Raw genomic sequence first — 10,677 nt, forward strand, 5'->3', positions numbered from 1 at the left:
CAGGAAGCCCTGAGTTCAAATTTACCTCAGGCACTTACCAGCAATGTGGTCATGGGCAAGTCATTTCACATCTGTAAGCCTCAGTTTGTTTGTAAAATCTGGATAATGATAGCTCCTGCCTCCAGTGGTTGTTTTGAAGATCAAATGAGATAATAATTACAAAACATTTACCTTTATATTTATATTTAAGATCTTCATTTATGATGTAATCAGTCTTGAAGAGTAGAACCAAACTTATTATGGAGCAATGAAGGTACAGTAAGTGCTACATGAATGTTAGCTATAATTATTGGTCAATATTTTTAGTAAATGTAGGTAAGGATATCAAATATTAATGAAGAGTTGGTTGAACATGTCTTCTGATGAAGGAGAAGATTCTGTAATTCCCTTTCTACCTTGACATGTTTCAAAATGAAAATATCCCAGGAAGTGTATGTGGGGAGGCTCTTGGAGATAAGGGGAGATAGATTATTCAAATATGGTATCTCAAACAAAATTTGATCTATCTGAAAACAGATTGTTATTTTTGTTAATTTGGACCTGCATATCCTATTTTCCCTCCTGGAGAGCAATTGGTTAAACCTTGCAGATGAATGAAAGTTTCATTTGAATGCAGAAAACTGGTCATAATTAAGTCTGGTCTTTTATTGAGGAGAAAATATTATAAGGGTATAACATGAATCCTTCCTAAGTCCTTGGACCTACTCATTTTCTAATAACCATATGGTAAATAATCTCTACTTCAAATAATCTTTCATTCATTTATCTGTATGACTATTCCTAGTAGAATGGAATCTGTTTGAAGGCAAGAACTGTTTTTCCAGGTCTTTGAATCCTCAGTATCTAGCATAATGCTTCTTTCCCAAAAGAGGTTTAATAAACCATTCAGGGTTCATTTTTGGCATCTCTTATATATTTTCCATTATTTAAATCTCACACACTTCAGGCTTTAAACTAAAACTAAGGATGAAGATGCTAAATATAACTTTTAAAACTGTAATATAGTGGGGAAAATATTGGCCCTAGAATCAAAAGATCTGCATATGGAGCTAGGTTCGCAATTGGGAAATCCTCAGTAAATCACAGGACCTCTGAGAGTCTCACTTTCATCTGATAATCAGATAAGAAAACTTGCACTATCTGTTGTGATGTAATGAAAAATGTTTTCATAAATGTAAGTGTAAGTTATCACAAACAGATATGATATAGTACACTAATATATTCAAACCTGAATGGCTCTAGTAGCAAGGCAAACTATTATGAAGATGATATCTCATAGATTCTCAGATGGGCAGCAAATTCTCAACAACAACCAAAAAAATCAGCTCCTCCAAAGGCTTATTGAATATAATTAATATTCTTTTCTGGCATCTTAGGATGATTCATTGATGTTAGAAAAGAAATGCCACCCAGGGTCTAAATTGGAGTGAATTGATGACACATTGTAGATTTGGATTCAGGAACTGATCTTTCAAGAAAATATAGTTAGCATAGAGGATGACTCACTCACCCTAGGGCTGCTGTCCCTGCTGTCCTCAAGAGCTGCCCTTTTAGGATTGTTTTTATAGAAGGTCTGATAGTTGTTTTCACTCACTAAAGATTTTTTTTTTTGACAGAGGGTGTCTGGCAGGTGCGGAGAGCTAGCGGTGTCCTTCCCTTCTCCTCTGAGGACTGAAGCTTGTTGCAGCACACGGTCAGTTCTTGGCAAGAGACCTGGTCAGTGCTCAAAGCTGATACTTAGTAGTCAGAACCAGTAACGTAGCTGAGGCATCAGCTGAGATGTACAATATAGTCTCAAAGTTGTAGCCCAGTGAACGGGGTGACGTGTTCCCAATATAAAATCAGAAATAAAGTCACATTTTCTTCCTTTCTAGTCTGGGGTAAAAGTGCCCATCAAGATTGACTGTTAGCAGGGCAAAGATAAGACTTGGATGAGAGCGGTCAAGGAGGAACTATCAGCCCCGTCAAAGTGTGGTAGAGGGGAGGAGGTGCTTCTTGGCAGCATCTAGACTTGTGGCAGAAGAAATAGGAGCGCTTAGCCAGCTTCTCAACACTTCTCCCTCACCTCGCCAAGGACTCTTGGATTTCGGCAGAAACCAAGTGGATTGCCATTTGTTGCAGCTAGGGCAGGGGGAGGGGGGCGGCTCCCACTGGTCCCCGAGAACTGAAAGGAAGGGCATTTGGTGGTGGGGCTCTGAGAATGTTTCATTTGGAGGAGCAAAGGATGGATTTCCAAGGATGCAAGGAAAGTCCAGTGATTGGAGGGAAGACATTTCTTACAAGGCACCTGGTGTGATGTCTTTTTGCATACTGCAGGAGCTTAATAAGTGCATTCGATTACATTCCCTGTCCCTAATTGTGGAGTGGAAGAAGTGAAAGCCGGGTGCCTAAGGAGGAGGGGAATTAGGGGTCTCTGCTACCCAGACTTTGTGGCAGGTAGAGTCTATTCCAAAGGAGACTGAAGAAGTGTAAGGCGGTAGTGGAACCCAGGGTACTACTGAAGACACGTATGCACACCGGTGGGAGAACAGAAGCGTGCTGGGGAGTGGGGGTGAGAGGGGAGTGACAGCCTAACCGAGTCGAGGCCGGGGCGCAGGGTCCCGGCGTCTCGGGCCCTCGGAGTCCCCGCGGCAGCCTCTGCCCGCCGCCAGTTGTCATGGTGACTGCTGGATCAGCCGCTGCTCGCGGGAGTAACAAAGCAGCCTGCTTCTCCTCTCCCGGGCTCCGCCTCCTGCTTCCACTTCCAACCCCCCAGCTTCGGACTGCAGCCGCGGGATCAGGCAGCGGGCACTTCAGGCTGCAGCTGCGCCGCCCCTATGGCCACAGCCGCGGCCACTGCCATACAAGCCAGGTAAGACGGCGCGCTCCCTACTCCCAAGCTGGACATCTGGGTAAAGGGGGAGGGGGCGAGTGTTGTGGCGCCATGGGGGGAGTGAATGTGTTTGTATCTATGCGCTCGAGCGCTCTGGTGGATATGTGTGTATATGTGTGCATCGCTGACACCCGGGGTTTTTTGGGCTTCAAGACCGCACTGTACCCCAAAGGGAGCGTCTCCGGCTGGAAACACTGGGCCGCCGGCTGCTTCCTCCTCCTCCTTTCTGAGACTCCAGCAACCAACAAACAAACAAGCTCCTTCACCAGCCTGCCCCACAGATCCAAATCTCCAAATCACACACCCAAGTTACACACGCACGCACGCACACATATATATATACACACGCACTTCTTCCGCGGGATGAGGTGTTGAGTTTGGTAGGCTAGGCGGGATGCTCTAGCTATCCTTCCATATATCCCGAGGTATTCTCTGAAAGAAAGGAATAAGAGAAGAGTGAAAGGGAAAGAGGGTGTGCGTGGGAGACAGAGATACAGAAGGACACCGAGACAGAGGGAGAGACAGGGAAGACAGCTACTGACAAAGAGAGACAAACACAATCAAAGGCGGGGAGGTGAGGAAAGGGAGAGAGAGAGAGAGAGAGAGAGAGAGAGAGAGAGAGAGAGAGAGAGAGAGAGAGAGAGAGAGAGAGAGAGAGAGAGAGAGAGAGAGAGCGAGAGCGAGAGAGCGAGCGAGAGAGAGCTAGTTTTACCCCGAAAATGAATTTGGTATTTTGGTGAAAGTCACAGCTTTTAAGTGCTCTACATGTGTACCTCAAAAGGGGCATAAAAGTTTGTATGTATTCTTTAGGTTTGTGAGAAAGGGACTGCAGGGTTTTACGTTTCATCTATTGAATGGGATTAATTCTTTCTCGGGAATCTCTAGCAGATTCCGGGCTCAGACAGTAGCTTCTCCAGCCTGACAGGTTGATCCACTATTATGGCATCAATTTAGATGATATTGTAAGGAAATTAGCCTCAGTTGTACCTTCCTAATCAGTCAGTGTTGGGCTCATTTCGTTTTTCTTTGCAGTGAGATGGTGAATATTGTATTTCTTTGTGACATTCAGGTTTTTTATTAGAGAACTAGCATGAATAGATTTGCTTTTGTATGTTATTCTCATAATAAATGTGGGGAAAAGAAAGCAAAAGAGGTAGGAATAAGGAAGGATTATAGGATCTTAGCTGGAAAGGGCCTTAGAGACCATTTGGTACAAAGCTTCTTCATTTTGGCAGTTGAGACAACTGAAGCCCAGGGAGGAAAAATAAGAGTGTGGGAAGAAATATTTCTAAAATTGTATTGGAAAAATAACCATCCTGTAATTCTCAAATCTTAGTTATTTTGTTACTTTGCCAAATCAGTATGAATTTTGAGTTTAGTTATCTCATTAGAAGGACTTGGTTTATCTGCATATTAGAGAGAGCTCAGATTTTTCTCAGTAGTGAGCAAATTGCCTTTATAATTTTTCATGATTAAAAAAAGGTACTATAAAGACAAATGTAGCAAGACAGTTGTAAAACTTGGTAAATATTATCATCATCAGTATTCCATAAATAAATTGCCTTTTCTCAATGTAACTAATTAAAGCTGTGATAGCTTTTTAAAAAAATAATTAAAACTACCTCTTTGAGCCAGAGATCTGTGTGCTATATATTTAAATATTTGTAAGAGATAAAGGTGCAAAATGGAACTGAAAAGGTGATTGGACTAGATAGTTCCTATTATAGATGTGCCCCACCTTAATTGTTATAAAATTAAAATTAAGTATACTTTGATTTTTTCCCCTTTATTAGAAGGGAGTGTAATTGCAATTTGAATTGGTTGCAAGCTACCATCAAAGTTTTGTATTAACAACCATTGAGAACTAATATTACACATCATGTAGCATATGAGAAAGAATAATAATGTCTGGTTCTAGGAACAATAGGTAATCTTTCCAGTCACAAGGAAATTATATGTGAATTTATAAAAATTTCATTTGATTAAGAGGAGCTCTAATTGGGATTGGATATGTGACTAGCAAAATTAGGGATGTAATTATAATCTAGGAAAACAATTTGAAGGTCAGAGCAGAGATGCCTAAAGCAATATTAAATATAATATGATAAATTGCATTTTTATAATAATACTTGATGAAAAGAAGTCTGCATCATAATAATTCTGAATGACAGTTAAATATATCAGAATTGCAGGTATTGCAACTGTAGACAATTTCATGGATGAAGCAATTTTCTGATATTCCTTTTCTCTCTTCTGGGATTTCAACACCTGTTAGCTTTCTGGTAACTGGGTTTATGAACCTGAGCTGACTCATATTGTTCAGCAATTTTAAATAATGCCACTTCTTCAGAAGTGAATATTGGAAAATAAAGCAATTAAATCACAAGCCACATTAAGATTTAGTTTGGAATTGTAGTTAGACTTAAGAAAAGTCAACTTGAATGGTAGCTAGCATAGCAATAGGCATGTGCACAGGTATGCTGATAAATTTCCTTTTAGTGATGGCAGTGAAGTACTATAGTAGATTAAAATTAGAAGGTATATTTTAAGAAGATAATGTAGAGTAAAAAGTCAGCATTTTTACATTTAAGCCTGGAAGGCAACAAAAAGTTTTTGAATATTGAGACTAAAATCTTAGTGAAATGCTTTGCAGATGTGGAATAAAGTCATATTTTGGATGTAAAAGTATTTGTATTTTATTTTTCAAGGGATCAAGAATGTTTCCCTTTTGAAGCCTTCTTAGTGTTACATAAAATCCAAGTACATATTGTCTGGACTTGATATTAAAGTTTTCAGGCAGCTCAAAGCCCCATTAAATTCTGATGATGAAGTCTATTGCCTTAAAACAGTATGGTTGAGGCTGTTGGTTTATTCCTTTGGAATAGAGATATGATATTCACTTGGCACAATGAGATTTCATATTTATGCCTTGACCTCTAATCTCATATAAGATCTAATCTGGTTTTGAGGAGAGCATCAATCCTTTCCTACTGGAAGAAAAACTTCATCAATAAACATTAGAAACCAACAGTCAGTATAGAGTAAGCTATATACTGCATATTTTAGGTCTGTGTTTTAATGTTTTATTTATACATCAACTGAAGCATGAAATGTAGCTTGTGGCCATGAAATGAAAAACAATCTGTGTAAATTTGTTTGTGTAAGTAGGACTCAAAGACAGGATATGTACATGCCCAAAGAGTGAAGAAAAATTATTTTTATATTTATATTATCCCTGTTAGAATATGCAAATAGAAATGAGGCTGGTGAATCCTGGCTCATGATTAAGATGAACAATGACAGCAGACAGCATTGGACAATCTCAGGTGTGAAATACCAGTTGTCACTGGCATTGCTTCATAGTAGTTTAATCAATTCTTCCACAGCTATCATAATATACAAGACATATGATTGTGGAGTAAAACACCTCTTTTTGTGATCTTTATGGTATCAACTGTACATACAACATGACATTTTGATAATTATGACACAATGAGTTTTTAGCAGGCAATTAAAATTTAATTTATTGTTAATTGAACACCAAACGACATAAAACCATCCTTAAAAGCTTCTTGTTTAGGCAATGATTTATAATATAATCTTATGGTTCATTATCAGTTGTTTGCAACTATATGGGTAAGCTTGGGCTTTAGAAGGTCACTAATGCCTTGATCAGCTGTTTCTGGGTCATTGTTTTCTTGTAATTTCTGAATGTACAATTTGAAAATGAAGGGTGTGTAGCATGGTATATATTGTAACATTTACAAAAACACTATTTAAAAATGCGATAGGCTTTAAATAACATTTTTATTACCAGATTGGTTTAGGTTAATACCAATTTGTGGCTTGGGAACATAACATATCACTGACACAAAGTGCTTTGATTCCTTGAAGAAAAATACTTTAAATACAAGGTATTGTTAACTGACCTGCTGTGCACAGTGGGTATTGATAACTACCCTGCCTGGAAAAAGGCATATGAAACATATGGGCTGTTTTGACAGGCCTATATAGGGGTGGTTGGCAATGTGGTTATTCACTGTAGTGACTTAAAGATATTTTTTGTGCTGTGTATATATATCTGGATTGATATCTATTTGTATTTTCATTTTGTTTCTTTGGAAAACTATCCTACTTTATGATTTGACCAAGAGTAAGCATTTCAATTAAAATGATGATTGGCTTTCTTTTAAACAGGAGTTAAATGAAATAGATTTGACCATATTAAGCCCACAAGTATTAAGTTCTTACCACGTGCCCAACATTGTTCTAGGTGTTATGCAAGAGACATCTTTTCTCATAGAAAGCCTTTGTACTACTGTGGTTGAGAATGAGCCAGTTTTCCAGCAGTGACGTGCATGAATCCTTAGGGTAAATTTTCACTATTATCAAGAGATTACTGTTTTTAATATTTTGTACACAGTCTACTATATATGAGACCTAAATATGTTTCTTACTTATCAATATTCATCCAGACATTTTCCCACTGTAATAGGAGTGGGCTTCCTTAATGGAAGATCCTCAGTGCAATTTCACACCTACAATTATAGGACAAGGGTGCTGCCTTTCATTGGAGAAAGTCTAGGATGTCATAATCCTGGGAGATTGGTGCCAGGATGAAAACTAGTGTCAGGTAGCATGAATAAGGGAAAAGAAGAAAAGAGAGGCAAGAGCTGTGGGTACAGATAGACATCAGAAAGGTAAACTGCCAACCGTGATTAGAGTAGGGCACAGAAGGAATACGTGGATCATGGCTACTCTTATGCCCTCTGAACCTGGAAGTCCCTGCAGAAGTCTCATGATTATTAACCCAGCTGAATTGCATTGCAGATCTCCAGCCTTGTGGAGAGTCTGTAGTTGACTTGTTTAAGAGAGATGGGGGCCTGATTTACAGCTTTATCATTCTGTTTGCCCATGTGATGAGTGCAATTTGATGAGTTTTCCCTGGGAACTTTCTGTACTGTCCCTTCCAAACTTGGGAGATTGGGTCCATTTGTGTATTGAATAGAGAATGATAGAATGATTTTTTTTACTTGTTTTTCACATTGTGTGTTTGTATGTGTAATGTGCACGCAGTGTGTGTGTGTTTAATTTCTTAGTTTAAAAGCATTTACTATGTGATTCATGTGTTCCTTGCATGGTCAGGTAATAAAATACAGTGTACTAGGTGGTGCTCAGGCCAAGGGTCTGTATCATGCAAACAATTAATCCCCTGAAGTGATGACATGTATTTGAATTTGTCCCTCGTTGAAGTTATAATTATGTAAAATACAGTCATTGGTTTCAGGTCCAATGGAAATATGCAATATGCAGTGTTAATTCAAATAATGCAGCTGCTTTAGGGCAGTCATTATTCACGCTAATGGAGACCTCACTGTATTGAAAACAGCTACATTGAAAAAAATGGCAAGAAGCTCTAGAACAGGGAGCAGTTAGCTAGGTGGCTCATGGGGCAGCTGGGTGGCTCAGTACATTGAAAGTCAGGCCTAGAGATGGGAGATCCTTGGTTCAAATCTGGCCTTAGACACTTCCTAGTTGTGTGACTTTTCCATTGCTTAGTCCTTTCCACTCTTCTGTCTTGGGAACAATGAGCAGTATTGATTCTAAGAAAGAAGGCAAGAGTTTTAAAAAAGTATTAAGGAAGAAGCTCCGAAACTTCAGTCATCTACAGACTTTAAGGTCCTGGTTGTTATGTAGGGAATAGATTACCAATGAATTACTGAACTTAAGTGATTTAAAAAAATTTCCTTTAGCTTCTCTTCATTTAATTTGGTCAATTTAGAACATATAGAATAATGATAGTATTTTATACTTAAATGTCTCATATTAGCATTCATTTTTTTTTCAAAATATAGAAAATAACACCAAGCACAATGGTGTAAGCAATTCTATTGGTCATTAGAATTCAAAGCAGGACAAATCTGTCATTCAAACACATATATTTAGAGATTTTGTGAATATAACAAGCTGAGAATATCCCAATTAATCACAGCTGCCTAATGTCATTTTTTAAAAGATGTTTTATTTGTTTATGTCTTCTGTTTTTTTTTTTACATCAGCATAATTATCCCAAGTATCCCCCTTCCTTCCAAAAAGCTAACAAATAACATAAACATATAGCATTAAACATAACAAATAGCGTTAAAATATTTTTGGGAAAATTTTTGAAAAAAATCAGCAGAATTGACTGATATATTTTTAAAGTCTGAAAATATATACAATGTGTAACACCTGTGGGCTCCCCAACTCCATAAAGTAGTGGTTTGGGGGTATCCCTTATTATCACTCCATTTGAGTCCTGCTTGATGTTTATAATTTTGTCACATTCACTTTTGATTTTTTGGTGCTTTGTTGTTGTTTTTTTTCCATTTATATTGTTGTTATGTATATTGTTTTCTTGCTCTGCTTAAACCACTCTGCATCAGTTCACATACATCTTTCCATGCTTCTCTGTATTCATCACACACATAATTTTTATAGCATAGAAAATATTCCACTATCTTCAAGAATCACAGTTTCTTTAATCATTTTTCAGTCAAAACATCTACTTTGTTTCTAATTCTTTGCTCTCACAAAAAGCGCTGCTTTAAATATTTTGGTGTATATGGGGATTTTCGGCTTCTTGAAGGCTTTCTCTATTATCTCTCAATCCTTGTTTTCTCTCCTGATTGGCATGAGGAATGTCCAAGGGACTAGAGAACAGGAGGCAGGGACTGTTATGAACCACAGGGTTAATTATGCTTATCATAGACATACTTTCTCTAATTATTTTTGGGAGAAGGGCTCTAGTAAGCTTAATGTCTCTTTTAAACACCATGTAGAGCTCAGATCCTTGAAAACAATTAGTCCCAAAATGTCATCTTGCCATCTTATATAGTTTGGCCCTTTCAGAGGCAGAGGCAGGTGGCACAATTTTTCCTCCACTTAAATAAAATAATTAAGCCATTTATAATCATGACTGTAACATGCATAATTAATATTTGAAGCCACAAATTAGCATCAGTTTCCTAAATCAGTATATGCTTAATTTTAGTAATTCAAGTGTCTGTGATTTCATTGGTATGGATATTCCCTTCACCAGTAGATTACAACCCCTCTAATGCTTAGTACCTGGTATTTGAATTTCTGTATGTGAAAAGTTTTATCATTTGGTGGTCTACCAGGTAATGAATGTTTCTGGATTTAGCTTGCTGGTCCTTAGAATACAGACATACAACCTATCAATGACTTCATGCTTGAAGTCTTTCCCATTTGGCATTAGTGTATATAATGTATTCTAAAATAGTTTAAAAGAAGTTAAAAAAAACTAATCAGTAATGGATTTTTAAGTTAAAATACTTAGTTGTCAGACATATTTGAAATGAATATTTAATTTGGAGTTGCATTCAATCTTTTGTGCTTCTTCTTCCCACCAATATATTTATAAATTTTCAAAGGAAACATATAATTTCACACAATTTAATCACTAATGTGGTGTGTATAATTGAGTATAGCTATGTTGAAGTATAAATGTCTTTTCAAACTCCTAAATAGTAAATTTAAAATAAAAGACTATATATTCTGTGTTGGTGTCATCTGCTTTCTCCTGTGTGCTCTTTCTATGGCCTAGATTTTTGTGCTTTTAGTTCTTGAGACTTCCTTTTTTCCCTTTTCCTTTTTTTTGTAATGTCAATATAATGTGTTTATTTCTGTTTGGCTTGTTTTAAGGTTATAGAATCTGTCAGAAGTATAGAACCTCAGAGTTTGAAAAGACCTTTAAGACCATTGAATCCAGCCTTATCCTTAGTGCTTAACAAATGCTAGGA

The 10,677-nt window shown here is 37.5% G+C and overlaps 1 protein-coding gene across 3 annotated transcripts in view; it reads left to right on the forward strand.

Annotated features, from left to right (window-relative positions):
* Positions 1-1,616: 1,616 nt before the first annotated feature.
* Positions 1,617-10,677, forward strand: part of RNF182 (ring finger protein 182) — an 87,309-nt gene continuing 78,248 nt past the window's right edge. For 2 of the 3 annotated variants that reach the window (XM_016431762.2, XM_016431761.2), the window contains exon 1: positions 1,950-2,851. The gene's annotated coding sequence lies outside the window, so the exon portion shown is untranslated. Of the gene's footprint in view, positions 2,852-10,677 lie in introns of all 3 variants that reach the window. The other variant, XM_016431765.2, reaches the window with a different exon arrangement.

The sequence above is a fragment of the Monodelphis domestica genome, chromosome 3, assembly GCF_027887165.1.
Source record: "Monodelphis domestica isolate mMonDom1 chromosome 3, mMonDom1.pri, whole genome shotgun sequence".
Taxonomy (NCBI): domain Eukaryota; kingdom Metazoa; phylum Chordata; class Mammalia; order Didelphimorphia; family Didelphidae; genus Monodelphis; species Monodelphis domestica.